Genomic DNA, 17,649 nt, shown 5'->3' on the forward strand with positions numbered 1-17,649 from the left:
ATTACTTGATGTTACAATCTCAGCAGGTTTTATTATTGCAGAGGTCAGATCTCAGACTGAAACCTGGCTTGATTGATCATACTTTGATTTTTATTTGATGAGGTGCTGTTTCATTGAAACACGGGCTCAAATGAAGGAACAACACTTCTTTAGGCAATTTTGGAAATTTGGCATGTTGAATGTTGAATAACAATTTTAATTCAAAAAATGTGAAACATAAGTCCGTAACTCACAGAAACTTATTATACACATGAATAGTATTTGTCAAAAATATTTCTTTTCATAACTAATTTATTTTCATTTGATTTGCTTTACTCAGTTTGACCCCACTTCAATGAGATTGACAATTGTCAGGTAATTGGCTTCTACCAATCAACCATTCTCTGCATTTTCAGAGTCTCTCAAGATTCTCTGGATAAAAATTTATACTATTACCAAGGTTCTCAATATATGTTCATTCTCCAAAGAGTCCGCCATCAGAGTCAGAGACAACAGTTTTAATGCCACTTCCCATTGCTTCAATGTCACTCTAACATTTTCAGTTATGCTGAAACATTAAATATTTCATGACATGCAATGATCATATCAGGATAGCAACTTTGCTGAGAAGTTGTTTATTTTTCCACTTTGTTACACCTCAACAATAACAAAAACAACAAAAACAAAATTGCTGGAAAAGCATCTTTTTTTTTCTTCACAGTGGAAAGGGTGCCACCTCGAACAAGATAAATTTGATCATCGGACGCCATTTCCACTACCTCCAGCAAGATGCCACCACCAGTCACTTTTTCTTTATCCTCCCAGTGATATAAGTGATTGTTTTCTAGACCTGAGACCCTACCCTTGTAGGGCCTCCCACCCATCCACCTCCTCTAACCTCAAATACCAGGGACAAATCAGGTAAGCTTCTTTTTTTTGCCTTAACTTTCTGATAAGGGGACTAGCAGGGATGGCAGTGCAGGTAGAGGAATGCTCCTCCTGCATGATGTTTGAGGTGAGGGGCGCCATTAGCGTCCCATCCAAGTACATCTGCAGGAAGTGCACCCAACTCTTGCTCCTCCAAGACCACGTTAGGGAACTGGAGGGGGAGCTGGATGAACTTCAGATCGTTCGGGAGGCAGAGTCTGTGATAGGCAAGAGTTACAGGGAAGTGGTTACTCCTAAGCATGAAGAAAGCTGGATAACTGATAGAAGGGGGAAGAAGCAGTCAGTGCAGGGATCCCCTGTGGTCATTCTCCTGAAAAACAAGTACACTGTTTTGGATACTGTTGTGGGGGAGGACATGGACAGGATCTCACTGTCACAGGAGTGTGCTGGCAACAGCCAGCTGGTTTGAAGTGTGTTTACTTTAATGCCAGGAATATCTGGAATAAGATAGGTGAGCTTGCAGCATGGATAGGTACTTGGGGCTTCGATGTTGTGGCCATTTCGGAAACATGGATAGAGCAGGGTCAGGAATGGATGCTGCAGGTTCCAGGGTTTAAATCTTTCACTAAGGTCAGGGAAGGTGGTAAAAGAGGGGGAGGTGTGGTTTTGTTAGTCAAGATCAGTATAACAGTGGCTGAAAGAACTTTTGACGAGGGTTTGCCTACTGAAGTGGTATCGGCTGAGGTCAGAAACAGGAGAGGAGTGGTAACACTGCTGGGAGTATTTTATAGGCCTCCACAAAGTTCCAGGGATGTGGAGGAGAGGATTGGCAAAACAATTCTGGGCAGGAGTGTAAGGAACAGAGTGGTCATTATGGGAGACTTTAACTTCCCTAACATTGACTGGAAATGCTATAACTCGAGTACATCACATGGATCAGTTTTTGTCCAATGTGTGCAGGAGGGTTTTCTGACACAGTATGTCGAAGGGCCAACAAGAGGGGAGGCCACACTGGATCTCATACTTGGTAATGAACCAGGCCAGGTGTTTGAATTAGTGGTAAGTGAGCACTTTGGAGAGAGTGACCATAATTCGGTTACATTTGGTTTAGCGATGAAAAGAGATAAGAACATGCCACAGGGCAAGAGTTATAGATGGGGGAAAGGCAATTATAATGCGATTAGGCAAGACTTAGGAGGCATAGAATGGGGTAGCAAAATGCAGGGGATGGGGATAATTGAAATGTGGAGCTTGTTTAAGGAACAGATATTGCGTGTCCTTGATAGATATGTCCCTGTCAGGCAGGGAGGAAGTGATAAGGTAAGGGAACCGTGGTTTACTAAAGAAATTGTATCGCTTGTTAAGCGGAAGAGGGAGGTTTATGTGACGTTGAGATGAGATGGTTCAAATGAGGCGATGGAGGGTTACAGATTAGCTAGGAAGCACTTACAGAGAGAGTTAAGAAGAGCAAGGAGGGGACATGAGCAGACATTAGCAGGTAGAATAAGGGAGAACCCTAAAGCTTTTTATGTGGCATGTGAAGAATAAGAGGATGACTAGGGTAGGAATAGGGCCAGTCAAAGGCAGAATTGGGAAATTGTGTGTGGACCCTGTGGAGATCGGAGAGGTGCTAAACAAATATTCTCATCTGTTTTCACTTAGGAAAAGGAAAATATTGTAGGGGAGATGACTGAGTTACGGGTTACGAGAATTGAAAGGATTGAGGTTAGTAAGGAGGAGGTATTATCAATTCTAGAAGGTGTGAAGGTAGATAAATCCCCTAGGCCAGATGGGAATTTTCTGAGGATCGTCTGGGAAGCTACAGAGGAGGTGGTGGAGCCTTTGGCCTTGATCTTTGAGTCCTCATTGTCTACAGGTTTAGTACCAGAGGGCTGGAGGATTGCAAATGTTGTGCCCTTGTTCAAGAAGGGCAGTAGAGATGGCCCAGGTAATTATGGACCTGTGAGCCTTACGTCTGTTGTAGGAAAAGTTTTGGAAAGGATTATAAGAGATAGGATTTATAATCATCTAGCAAGCAGCAATTTGATTGGAGATAGTCAGCATGGATTCGTCAAGGGCAGATCGTGTCTCACAAACCTCATTGAGTTATTTGAAAAGGTGGCCAAGCATGTGGATGAGGGTCAGGCAGTTGGCGTGGTGTACATGGACTTCAGTAAAGCCTTTGATAAGTTTCCACATAGTAGGCTATTGGAAAAAATACAGAGGCACAGGATTGAGGGAGATTTAGCAGTTTGGATTAGAAACTGGCTTTCTGTAAGAAGGCAACGAGTGGTGGTTGATGGAAAATATTCAGCCTGGAGTCCAGTTACTAGTGGTGTGCCTCAAGGATCTGTTTTGGGACCACTGCTATTTGTCATTTTTATAAATGACTTCGACGCGGGCATTGGTGGATGTTTTAGTAAGTTTGCAGATGACACTAAAGTCGATGGAGTGGTGGACAGTGTGGAAGAATGTTGCAGGTTGCAGGGAGACTTGGATAAACTGCAGAATTGGGCTGAAAGGTGGCAAATGGAGCTTAATACGGATACATGTGAGGTGATTCACTTTGGGAGGAATAATAGGAAGCAGAATACTGGCTCGATGGAAAGATTCTTGGTAGTGTGGCTGTGCAGAGGGATCTTGGTGTCCATGTACATAGATCCCTGAAAGTTGCCACCCAGGTTAATAGTGCTGTTAAGAAGGCCTACGGTGTGTTAGGTTGTATTGGTTGAGGGATTGACTTCCGAAGCCATGATGTCATGCTGCAACTGTACAAAATGCGAGTGTTGCCTCACTTGGAATATTGCGTACAGTTCTGGTCGCCCCATTACAGGAAGGATATGGAAGCATTGGAAAAGGTGCAGAGGAGATTTACCGGGATGTTGCCTGGTCTGGAGCGAATGTCTTATGAAGAAAGGCTGAGGGACTTGGGTCTGTTCTCATTGGAGAGAAGAAGGCTAAAAGGGGATTTAATAGAGACATACAAGATGATCAGGGGATTAGATAGGGTGGACAGTGAGAGTCTTTTTCTGAGGATGATGACGTCAGCATGAATGAGGGGACATAGCTACAAATTGAGGGGTGATAGATTTAAGACACATGTCAGAGGCAGGTTCTTTAGTCAGAGAGTGTTCAGGGCATGGAACACCCTGCCTGCCAATGTAGTTAACTCAGCCACATTAGGGGCATTTAAACAGTCCTTGGATAAGCATTTGGATGATGATGGGATAGTGTCGGGGGATGGGCTTAGATTAGGTCACAGGTCGGCGCAACATCGAGGGCCAAAGGGCCTGTTCTGTTCTGTATTGTTCTATGTTCTATGTTCCCCTCCCTTGTCTGCCTTCTGCAGGGACCATTCCCTCTGGGACACCCTGGTCCACACATCCTTCAACCCCTATGCCCCCCAAAGCCCGATAGCACCTTCCCCTGTAACTGGTGAAGGTGCAACACCCGCCCATCTACCTCCTCCCTCCCCAGTATCCAAGGACCCAAACATACTTTCCAGGTGAAGCAACACTTCACCTGTAGTTCCCGGAATCTAATCTATTGCATTCGCTGCTCACAATGTGGTCACTACATTGGGGAAACGAAGCACAGACTGGGTGACCGCTTCATAGAACATCTAAGTTCTGCTTGCAACAAAGACCCTAAACTACCTGTTGCCTGCCACTCTAGTGCACCACCTTGCTCCCTGGCCAACATCTCTGTCTCTAGCTTGCTACAGTGTTCCAGTGAAGCCCAACACAAGCTGGAAGAACAACACCTCATTTTCTGCTTGAGGACTCCACAGCCCTCCGGACTCAATATTGAGTTCAATAATTTTAGGGCCTAAACTCTCCCATGTCCCAGCCCCCCACCCCACACACCAGACCTTCTTACCACATAGTCTGCCACAACACACCCCGTCTTGTTCGTAACTAACAATCCCCATTAACAACTACTCACCCTCCCAGCCTGATCATTAGCAACTCCTTTGTCTGTCCAACTGTCTTTCTCTCTCTTTGGGCTCTATCCCATCATTTACTCCCCACTCCACCCACCTCTCTATTTTCTGCCTATAAACTGACATTTTCCCAGCCACCATCAGTTCTGAGGTAAGGTCACCGGACCCGAAATATTAACTCTGTTTTTCTCTTCGCAGGTGGTGACAGACCTGCTGAGTTTTTCCAGCAACTTCTGCTTTTGTTTCTGATTCACGGCATCTGCAGCTCTTTCAGTTTTTATTTGTTTTGTCTCAATATGGATATCCCTCTGATGGACTGCCAATATTATACACTGGTTCATAATTATAATGTGTATATTTCATGTAACCGGAGAAGTAGTTACAACAGGGTGGCATGGTGGCACAGTGATTAGCACTGCTGCCTCATAGTGCCAGGGACCCAGGCTCAATTCCACCCTTGGGTGACTGTCTGTGTGGAGTTTTCACATTCTCCCTGTGTTTGTGTGGGTTTCCTCCAAGTGCTTAGGTTTCCTCCCACAGTCCAAAGTTGTGTAGGTTAGGTGGATTGGCCATGCTAAATTGCCTGAGTTGTTCAGGGGTGTGCAGATTAGGTGAGTTATAGGGGAATTGATCTGGTGGTCCACTCTGAGGGTTGATTATGGACTTGTTGAGCCCAAGGGCCTGTTTCCGCTCTGTAGAGATTCTATCAAAAACTCCATGACAATTCTTTAGTTGCAGCTGGTGCATTGTGAATGGCTGATTGGCTACCACAACGACGCTCTCAGGAAAAGGACCCTGTGGAAGATTGCCCGACTGGGATGAAAACAGTCACAATTTGAGTTGTTCTCATGTTCCACTGGTGGAACAGGCGGTCTCATCTCTGGCCATAGCTCCACCTCATTTTGGGCTTTTGTCTGTCAGGTCTCCTCCTCCTCAGCTTTGGCAACGACTAAAACAACTTACCTATTCCAGGTATTAGCCTAGTAAACCCACTCTGAGTCCTTTCCATCAAATTTACATTTGTCCTTAAATAAGAAAACCAACACAGCACACGATGCTCCTGATGTAGTCTCACCTGTGTCCTATGTAACTAGAGATAGTCTACCTATTTTTATATAGGATGGTCTCACATACAGCTGAGGTTGTATTTCCTGAAAATTTGATTTAGAATCATAGAATTGCTACAGTGTGGAAACAGGACCTTCAGCCCAACAAGTCCACACTGACATTCAGAGCATCCCACCCAGACCCATCCCCCTATAAACCCTTTAAATCTACACATCCCTGAACACCACAGGGTAATTTAACACAGACAATCCGCACATCTTTGGACTGTGGGAGGAAACCTACACAGGCATAGGGAGAATGTGCAAACTCCGCACAGACAGTCGCCCAAGTGTGGAATCCAACCCTAGTCCCTTGTGCTGTGAGACAGCAGCGCTAACCACTGAGCCACCGTGCCACCCTGGTCACTCTACATGCATAAACATGTAGTGATGTCACCTAGCTGTGGGGCAGGAATGGGAACAACTGCTTTCTCCACCTGATGTGCTTGGCCCTCTCGCGCTATCAGTGATGTCTCACTGTCCACACTGACAGATGTCCCTACCTGGACCCAAGGGGGCCATGCCCAGGTGTGGGCCTGCTGCTACATCTGTTGCACCCCACACCTCCCACTGATCGCATCATTCTCCCCCAGTTTGAGTATTTACATTAGATGTTATCAGCAGTGTCAAATCCTTCAGCCCCCCCAACGTTGGGTCATTGTATTGCATGCATGCGCTCAAGGTCGTGTTCACAATAAATGGTTTCATCTCTAGCTTCTAGAAATAGATGTTGAAACATACGATGAATTAAACTGCACAGTTACCACATACTGTGTTTTTGACTGGCTTTTTCTTCATTGAAGCTAACAAGTAGAGCAGGATATGAGCAGCAGTGGTTTGGACAATGCAAAATTTCTCCACTCAAATTACTTTTAAACAGCAATAATTTTTCAAACCCATCTGTTACTTAGCAATGTATATATAAATAATCGTCAAGAATGAGATATATTTTATGACATTTCACAGAAATGGTCTTCCCAAAAAGAAAGTTTCCTCAGTGCATTAATAGATTTCTAATTCTGTAAATATAACTAGCTGAATCTTTTAGTGAACTCCAATCCTAGAACTAAAATAATCAAGGTAAAGGACACAAATGTAGCAAATTCCATTTAAAAATTTTACTCCTATGTTGGGTACCTCTGCTGCATTTACGGCAGTTTAGGAATACATACATATTAGACTGAAATATTGAATGATATTACAAGAATTGCAGTAAAATGTGAATTGACAAACTCAGGAATTGGGTTGACACATAAGGCCATCCCATAAGAACATTAGCTCACACCATTCTTGTAAGCACTGCATCCATGAAACTGGGTAACGCCTTTGTTGAAGAGTTTACCGTGTCTAATTCCAAGTGCTGTTCCATGAAGACAAATGGTGTTTTCCATGATAATAAAATGTGAGGCTGGATGAGTTCCCATTATCACTAGTGTTTTCCATGGATCTCTCAACATAAATAATACTCACTTTAACAAGTTAAAAAGAAGATACATTTCCTTGCACACATACTTTAAGTGAAAAGATTTTAAGCAAAGCATGATTTTCCACAGCAACCAATGTTAGAGCCAGATTTAGGTTCCTAGAGACAACATTGACTTGAATAAAATTATGCACAATTTGAAATGCCCAACCATGTATATGGAACACTGTGCCTTTTGAGCTGAAATAACTTCTAATTGAAAAGAAACCAATGAATGTTATAAACATATTATAGAAATTCAAACTGGATAAGATTTACCACTCTCTCTAAAGCAGTTCCTTGCTCAAGGATGGCCCACTTCCTTTCCAACTGTTGGGTTCTGAGTTAGTTGATAAATCCAATATGCAACATGCAAACTGCCATGTGTGGCCAGGTGTTGCCTGTGAGGTCACAGTCACTCTGAGTCAGTGTCTTCCCAAATCAACATATTCCCATTTTTATAGCCTCCATTAGTTGTTAGAGACACTTGGCACATTTAGATTTGCTTTCAGAAATGCCAAATTCCCTCCCCAGTGGCAATGTGAGTCTATCTACGGCACATGGGCTGCAGCAGTTCAAGAAAGCAGTTCATCAATACCTTCTCAGGAGCACCTAGGAGTGGGCAATAAATGTTGATCAGCTGGCTACACCTACATCTCACGAGTGAATTAAGTGAAAAATTTCAGTAGAGGTAGCTTTAAGTAATTTAGAGCCTAGGACACTGGGCATTATGACTGTGAAATGAGGAGATCTTGCTGTTGCACTGTCATTCTTGCAACTGGATTTTGCAGATCCTTTGAAAACACAACTGGTTTTGAATAGAACGCAATATGCAACAAGGTCCAGGTAGAGCTAATTTGATTTAGGCCCAGAATCATCAACAGTCTTGAAAAATATACCCAAGGTCTGATGATCAGATTCTTTTGTGATCTAACTGGGAGATCGCCTTGTAGCAGTAAATGGTGTCTTTGACCTCGCTCTCCTCTCTGAGACTGCACCCTGAGTTATTCTCCTTGAGGATTTACTTGACCTTGTCCATGAGGTGGTAAGCTCTCACCAGCTGTTTCTTTAGCAAAACTCAGGTGGATGACCATGCTCTAATGCTGTAGCTCTTCAGCTTATTGGTTCTTAAGCAATGTTTACTTTGGCTAATTCCTTGCAGTGGGATTCAAACACTATCTCTGCCTCAGCCTCATCCACTTTGTCAAAACTCACCTCCTTCACCAAGGTCTGGATTTTATGCTGCATCTGAGGGACAATGTCAAGAGATCTTCCTTCCAGCTGACACACTCAGGCCACAATCTTCAGCACACAACATTCACACCCATCAATGTGACTTCATCCCATCAATCAGCAATAAATACCAATCCTCCTGAAGATATTGTAGCCAGGCCAAAGTTCTTTGACTAATGGCCCACACGCCATCTGTCATGTTCATGAGCTTGGAAAAGATATGGTAAATGGGACAGACTTCAAACAGATCAAACAATTCAAGACTGGGCATCCATAAGGCACTGAATTGTGCTCCAACACAATCTGCAAACTCATGGTCTGTTATATCCCCGACTCAACCATTACCATCAAGCCAAGGGAACAACTCTGATTCAATGAAGAGTGCAGGAGAACATGCCAGGAGCAACACCAGGGATACTTAAAAATGAGGTTTTAACCTGTTGAAGCTACCAAACAGGAGTACTTGCGTTTCAATCAGCATAAGCAGCAAATGATAGACAAAGCTAAGTAATCTCACAGCCAATGGATCAGATTTAAGCTCTGCATCCTGCCACATCCTGTCATGATTGATGGTGGACAACTAAACAACTCACTGGAAGGGAAGGCTTCACAAATATCCCCATCCTCAATGGTTGAAGAGCCCAACACATCAGTGCAAAAGATAAGAGTGAACATTTGCAGTGATCTTCAGCCAGAAGTACGAAATGCCTACTCTAGTGGTCTCCAGCGTAACAGATACCAGTCTTCAGCCTAATCAATTCACTTGATGTGAGATGAAGAAATGGTTGGAGGTGCAGGATACTGCAAAGTCTATGGGCCCTGATAATATTCCAGAACGCCTCCAGCCAAGCTCTTCCAGTACTGATGCAACACTGGCATCTTCCTGACAATGTGGAAAATTGCACAGCTATTTTCTGTACATAAAAAGCAGGACAAATCCAATCCAGCCAGTTACTGCCCCATCAGTCTATTCTCAATCCTCAGTGAAGTGATGGAAGGTGTCCAGTGCTATCAAGCAGCACCTGCTCAGAAATAACCTGCTCAGTGACACCCAGTTTGGGTTCCTCCAGGGCCACTCAACTCCTGACTTCGTTACTGCCTTGGTTCAAACATGGACAAAACAGTTGAATTCCAGAAGTGAGGTGAGAGTGGCAACCATTGATCTCAAGGCTGCAAGCAACCGAGGGTGGCATCATGGAGCCCGAGCAAAACTGGAATCAACAGGTATCAGGCCCCTCTGACCAAGGTCCCCTTGTACCCTGAGGTAAACTTATTTGCTGTCCACTACACCACTAATTTTGGTGCCATCTGCAAACTTACTAACCATGTTCACATTCAAATCATTGATATGAATGATGAAAAGCAGTGGACCCAGCACTGACCCTTGAGTCCAACTGCTGGTCACAAGCCTCCAGTCTAGAAAGCAACACTTCACCACTACAGTCTGCCTCGTACCTTTGAGTCAGTTTTGTATCCAAATGGCTAGTTCTCCTTGTATTCCATGTGATCTAACCTTGCTGGCAGTCTTGCATGAGGAACCATGTCAAACACCTTACTGAAGTCCATATAGATCACGTCCACTGCTCTTCCCTCATCAATCCTCTTAGCTATCTCTTCAAAAAAACTAACCAAGTTAAGTGAGATACGACTTCCTACACACAAACCAAAGTTGAATATCCCTAACCGGTCCTTGCCTTTCAAAATGCATGTGAATCTTGTCCCCCAGGATTCCCTCCAACAACTCGCTCACCATTGTGGCTCAGTGGTTAGCGCTGCTGCCTCACAGCACCAAGGACCTGGGTTCGATTCCAGATTCAGGCAACTGTCTGTGCAGAGTTTGCACATTCTCTACATGTCTGCATGGGTTTCCTCTGGGTGCTCCAGTTTCCTCCCATGGTCCAAAGATGTGCAAGTTAGGTGGATTGGCCATGCTAAGTTACCTGTAGTGTTCATGAATGTGAAGAGTAAGTTTGCTGGCCATGGAAATGCTGGGTTCCAGGGTTGGGTAGGGGGATGAGTCTGGGTGGGATGCTCTTCAGAAAGTTGGTATAGACTTGTTGGGCTCTGGATGTGAGTTTGCTTGCTGAGCTGGAAGGTTCGTTTTCAGACGGTTTGTCACCATTCTAGGTAACATCATCAGTGAGCCTCCAACGAAGCGCTGGTGTTATGTCCCGCTTTCTATTTATCTGGTTAGGTTTCCTTGGGTTGGTGATGTCATTTCCTGCATTGGTGATGTCATTTCCTGTTCTTTTTCTCAGGGGGTGGTAGATTGGCTCCAAATCAATGTGTTTGTTGGTGGAATTCCGGTTGGAATGCCATGCTTCTAGGAATTCTCATGTGTGACTCTGTTTGGCTTGTCCTAGGATGGATGTGTTGTCCCAATCAAAGTGGTGTCCTTCCTCATCTGTGTGTAAGGAAACGAGTGATAGTGGGTCATGTCGTTTTGTGGCTAGTTGATGTTCATGTATTCTGGTGGCTAGCTTTCTGCCAGTTTGTCCACTTGTTGGGCTGAATGGTCTGTTTACATAGTGTGGGGATTCTGGGCAGGCTCACCGGTCAACATCAGTCTTCCTCCAATTTAGAACTATAATTTTTAGATTTGGTCTATCCTATTCCATCACTATTTTAATACCAATACCATGATGGGCACTAGTCCCAAGGTGCTCCCCCACTGGTGCCTCAGTCATCTGCCTTACCTTACTTCCCAAGAGTGGGTCAAGGTTTGCACCTTCTCAAATATGTACATCCACATACTGAAAATTTTCTCGTACGCAGTTAACAAATTCCTTCCTGTCCAACTCTTTAATACTATGGCAGTCTTAATCTCTGTTTGGAAAGTTAAAACCCCGACCATAACCACCCTATTATTCGTACACATAACTGAGATCTCCTTACAAGTTTGTTTCTCAATTTCCCGTTGACTACTGGGGGTTCTACAGCACAAGGCCAATAAGGTGATCATCCCTTTCTTATTTCTTAGCTCCACCCAAAAAAATTCCCTGGACATATTTGCAGGAATATCCTCCCTAAGTACAGCTGTGTAATGTTATCTCTAATGAAAAACACCACACCCTCCCCCTCCTGCCCTCCTTTCTATCCATCCTATGGCATCTACAATCTGGAACATTAAGCTGCCAGTCCTGTCCATCCCTGAGCCATGTCTCTGTAGCTGCTATGACATCCAAGTCCCATGTTCCCAATCATGTCATGAGTTTATCTGCATTACCTGTCAGGGCCCTTGCATTGAAATAAATGCAGCTTGATTTATCAATCCAACCTCGTTCTCTGCTTTGTCCCTGCTTGCCCTGATAGTTTGACTTGCTCCTTTTCCGACATGTACCAGATTCAGACTGATGTCTTTCATCAATAGCTCCCTGGGTCCCATGCACACCTCTTTTTAACACTAGTTTAAATTCTCCTGAGCAGCTCTAGCAAATTTCCAACAAGCATATTAGTCCCGTTCTAATTCAGGTGTTATCCGTCCTTCTTAAACAGGTCACTTCTACCCCAGAAGAGATTCCAATGATTCAAAAATGTGAATCCTTCTCCCCTTCACTAGCTCCTCGCATTCATTGCTCTGTCTTCCTAGTCCTACACTCCTGGCACGTGGAGTAATCACTACCCTTGAAGACCTCCTGTTTAAATTCCTGCTTAACTTCATATTGTCTCTCCTCAGAATCTCATCCTTTTATCTTCTTATGTCATGGGTTCCAATGTGTACAACGACCTCCTTCTGGACCCTCTCCCCTTTGAGAATATTCTGCACCTTCTCTAAGACATCCTTGATTATGGCACCAGGGAGGAAGCACACCATTCTGATGTCTCGCTGTCAGCCACATAAATGTCTGTCTGTGCCTCTGACTAGACAGTCCCCTATCGCTTGGAACCTGATGCACCTTTCGTTATATTAAAGCCAGCCTTAGTACCAGAAACCTGGCTGTCAGTGCTACATTCCCCTGAGAGTCCATCACCCCTACATTTTCCAAAACACACACTTGTTTGAGATGGGGTTAGTCAAAGGAGACTTCTGCATACCTGCCTTCCTTTCCTACCTTTCCTGGAGGTAACCCATCTACCTGAATGTATGTGCAGTTTCTCTCCCTTCCTGCAACTGCCATCCACATACCCCCTCACTGCCTACAACTCCCACTCCAGCTAATCCATGTGATCTGATAGGATTCACAACCAACCACACTTCCTGCAGACATAACCAGTTACATGGAACTCTCCCTAAACTCACACACCCATCAGGAAGAGAACATCACTCTACTAAAGGACATCTTTGCACCTTAACAACCTACACACCCAATAGTCCATTCTTATTGTTCTTACTGCTCCAGGCTAACTTAGTACCTGTGTTTTATATTTTTAAAATTTAAACAAGAGACTGATCTCAATAAAAACATATCAAACAAGAACTGATTCTACTCACGATTGTAGATTTAAAAAACAGTCAGGCAATACTTAAAAACTGACCACTTAGCTGCACCCCTGCTATGAGCTCTCCCACACAAGGTTTCTCCAAGGCCTCCTATGAATTTTGCTGTTTGTTTATTTTTCTTAGATGAACTCCAATGTCTATCGATATTTGAAACTAAATAGCAGAGACAATCAGCAGTGAATGTTCACAGCCGGTTCAAACAACTGTGCAGATTTATTTCTCCATTTGTTTCAATTGTTTCATTTCCCAAATAGTCACTGCCTTTATCTCTCTTCCTCCTTTTCAAAGTGCCCTTTTATGATCTCTTTTCACCAAATTTTGAAAACAATGCAGCTGCTTATAAAACAGTAATTACTGATCCTATGATTTGAGGAAATCAGCTCAGCGCTGAAAATATCTCAAAACAGAAGCAGCTCTTAAAACCAGAATTTTTTTTCCCATCCTTCATTTTGGATTACCAAGAATCCACTTGTTAACCAATCAGCTCTCTGCTCTTATGTAGTGAACAAAATGTTGGATTTCTCCTTGAATTGATATTTTCGTGAATTGTCCAGGTGAGTGAAAAATGAAAAGCTTCAATAAAGTGTTTATTTTTCCAGCAGTACTCAAAATGATTCTCTTGATATTTTTGTAGCTGCGGGCTCCCTGCCAACACTTGCTAGGCACTGTGGTTTCTGGTTATAAGGGATTGCAATTTAAGCTGAACAAATGGACTGACTTAAAGTTACCCTGCCTCTGTTACTGATCCTGTGTCCTACCAAGACTCATGTTCTAACACACTTGGTGTTGTCTGCAAAATCTTCCATCACTCACTCACTCCATGCATCACAACCCCTGACACCAGCTACTCTGTGCTGCCTACTCACTCACTCATGTCTCCTCACCTCTTGCACCAAAGATAGCCGCTATGTCACCCATTTTCATCTCCCTTAATACCTGTCTCTCGTTCATTGCAGGAAGACAACAGCCCACAATAAGGCATAGTAGCTGACTGATTGTGTCCAAGCCCCTGGTCTAATATTGGATGCTGCCCTTAACTTCCTGTGCTGGAAGCCTCTAGCCAAAGGCTATGTCCACTGACTGCCACTAGTCCCCTTTTCAAGCATTGTGACAAAAATGTTCAATACTGAGACACATTTACATTCTAGTGACTGAGATAATGGGAACTGCAGATGCTGGAGAATCCAAGATAACAAAGTGTGAAGCTGGATGAACACAGCAGGCCAACTGAGCTCCTGAGATGCTGCTTGGCCTGCTGTGTTCATCCAGCTTCACACTTTATTATCTTACATTCTAGTGACTGTTTCACCAAATACCCTTTGGTCTAAAAGTTAAATTCCCATGAGTGCAGCAGTTGTTGGCCAAAATGTTAAGTATGTTTGGGGCAGCTTAACAAAGTGAGACCAGTGAACATTTGCAGTGCATTAGTGCACCTTTCCGAGACATATGCAGGAAACTGTGTGTGCAACAGTTTACCTCTGCTTCTCATCACCCTTAGTCGAACTGAATCAGAGTACAGATTCTGAAAAAGAGTCATGCCAGACTTGAAAAGTTGATTGTTGCTCTCTCCACCGATGCTGCCAGATCTGCAGAGTTTCTCCAGCATTCTCTGTGTTTCCTTCAGATTTCCAGCACATGTAGTGTTTTGCCTTTCTCAAAGCACATATCATTCATAAGCAAAATCAATGATCATTAAATGTAAAATGAATTGCCAAGTTCTTTAGATAGCTGTATTATATGAGTAATAGTTTCGGAAATGTTTTACCCCCGCTGGTTGCTCCTATATTTGAGAGATAGATCCGTACATTTCTTCCCTCTCACTCTCCGACAGTCCATCCTTATGTTCCCAACTCTTTGTTAGGAAGGAGGTACAAAAGCGTGATCGACAAGCAGGCAGAGGGTTATCCAAAACCTCAATCAGGACAAAACATACAAGTTCAAGATATTTACACAAGCACATGGGTTCATGAAACATTATTATACATCATTGTGTCTTGTCTAAATCATCTGACATGGTACTAAGTAATGCTCAAATCCTGTAAAGAAATAGAGGATCTATCATTAACATCATCTCAGATACTGCAACATCATTTATGGCAAATGATAGACTTCCATCACAAAGCCAGACAGTGAACTGCAGACTGAAGTGATACCATCAAGTTATGATAAATGTATAAGAATGAGACTAGATTGTGTCTCACATTCACTAAAGAGTTATCTGTATGAATATAGACAATCGTTATGCACGTTTATTGAAAAAGGAGACTTTTTTTATTAAAGGAAGGGGGAAAAGTTGTATTATGCCATAGATTCCATGTCAAACAGGCCTGTCGCTTTAAGGCAGTGAGATGACCTCATGACATGTGACGTTCTGCTATAAAAGTATCCGACTCACGTTCAGTTGCTCTCTGTGTAATGAGTCCAGAGGTTATCTGTGCATAACATACAGTAATATCAGGAAGCATAGAAACTACTTTCAGTGTAATTGTCTGTGCTAGTGCAGTTCTTGTAAATAAACTCCAAGACAGCTGACTCAACATAACCCTTCTGCAGTGTTATATATTACACAAGTAAAGTGATGGGAAACGGGAAACATCAACTACCATGACTGCAAGAGCTGCCAGTTAATCAGATTGGGTCAGCAGCTCCCCAGGTTGGGATTTGCTTCTGCTAGTAAGGTGCAGTCCCACTCTCAGCTTTTTAAAACCACCCACTGTGTAATTTCATTACAGGGTAGGAGTTTTAAAGGTTGACCACTTTCTGTTGGGACTTAAGAGTGTGGAATGTGGTGAGCAATAAGGCCCATCCCAGTACTGCCACTGTGCCCCCATCCAGCTCTACACCCCCACACACACATACACACGTGAACACAAGCACACACGCGCGTGCACACACACACACACACACACACACACACACACACACACACACACACACACACACTCACAAAGTACACACCAGTGTCTGTAAAATCCAGGCTAATAGAAGAAATAAAGGTAATGAAATCTGATCTTTAAAGCTTACAGGACTGAAGGGGTTATCTTATAGACGTGTATAAGATCATGAGAAGCATGAATAGGATACATGCACGCAGTCTTTTTCCCAAAGTTGAGGAACTGAGGACTAAAACACATTAGTTTCACGTAAGAAGGGGAAGATTGCATGGCAACCCGAGACGCAACTCTTTTACACAGAGGATGGTACGCATATGGAATGAGCTGCCAGCAGAAGTGGTTGAGGCGGGTACATTGACAACATTTAAAAGACATTTCTACAAATACATGGATAAGAAAGGTTTAGGAAGATATGGGCCAAGTGCAGGAAATGGGGTTAGCATGGATGGACATTTTTTTTGGTTCAGTGTGGATCAGTTTGAGCCGAAGGGCCTGTGTTTGTGCTGTAGGATTCTATAATTCTATAAGTTTCTATCATCACACACAGTGACACACAATATCCATCCATGAAATATGCTGATCAACGGAACACACCAGGGCAATTCACTGACCACTGAAGTATATTCACCAGTAGAATACACTATTCATTTATTATGCCTTAAAAGATTACGGTATTTAAACAGAATACAAGTCCACATGTTTATGTGAGAGATTTTTCTGTTAGCCTGACTCCTTAAAGCTCACAGCCTCACACCCAATGAATCCTTCATTCACATATCCTTCACCTATTCCCTCATTCCATTCCATCTCAGGCATCCCTTCAGACCTTCAAAGATGATAATGCCAGTGAAGAAGTCAGACCCTCCAGTGGAGCACACTGATGAGTCAAAATCATTGGTCAATCATAAGTATCCACACAAAGAAGCCTCACCTCAATCAAGTTCATAATCAGGAAGGTGTGTGATTGTGAGTACAGGTATTGGTTTACTGCAGCTTCTGACAATTTGGGAGTGTGAGAGACCAGAGCAGGTGTGAGGAGGAAAATGGAGTGGGGCAAGTGATCCTGGGGTGACAGTGGACCAGATTTTTCTGAGGGACATGTAGTAGGTCTGCCATCCCATCTCCCACTCAGAGAATCTCTTTGCCCTGAATTAAATCCAATCTTGAATGTTTGTAGTTTTTAACATTCCAAATCAAGATCTGAATGAGGCGTTTCAGTTTTTGTCCTCATCTTAGAGATATGACCAGGAGCATGTTTGTTTTTTCACTGTAACAGATAGATAAACTGATACTGCAAATGTGTGGTCTTTATTATGCTCAACCATTTTAATCTAATTATTTTCTGTTTGTTTCGTTCAATCATTTGTTTCTCTTTTACACTGTATTCATGATTTCTTTCATCTTTCCAGGATGTGGGAGGATCGAATACTTAACTTATCATGAATGGGTTTCTTCCAGGCACATGTGTTCACCAAGCACAGAACCTTCAGGGACTTGACTGGATATTCTCAATATATCAGGAGAGACCATCGTGTTGTCCCTCTGTGATGGATGTGCAACTTATTCAGCATAGCTGAAGCTCCAACCTGCACATTAATCAGCCCATCCATGTTGGAAACCAGAAGGGTTGGTCTAGACAGGGTAATAAATGGTCATGTTTATTATCTAGTGAGACTGATGCCAGGGACGATATTGATGCACAG

This window comes from Stegostoma tigrinum, chromosome 32 (genome assembly GCF_030684315.1).
Source record: "Stegostoma tigrinum isolate sSteTig4 chromosome 32, sSteTig4.hap1, whole genome shotgun sequence".
NCBI classification, from domain to species: Eukaryota; Metazoa; Chordata; class Chondrichthyes; order Orectolobiformes; family Stegostomatidae; genus Stegostoma; species Stegostoma tigrinum.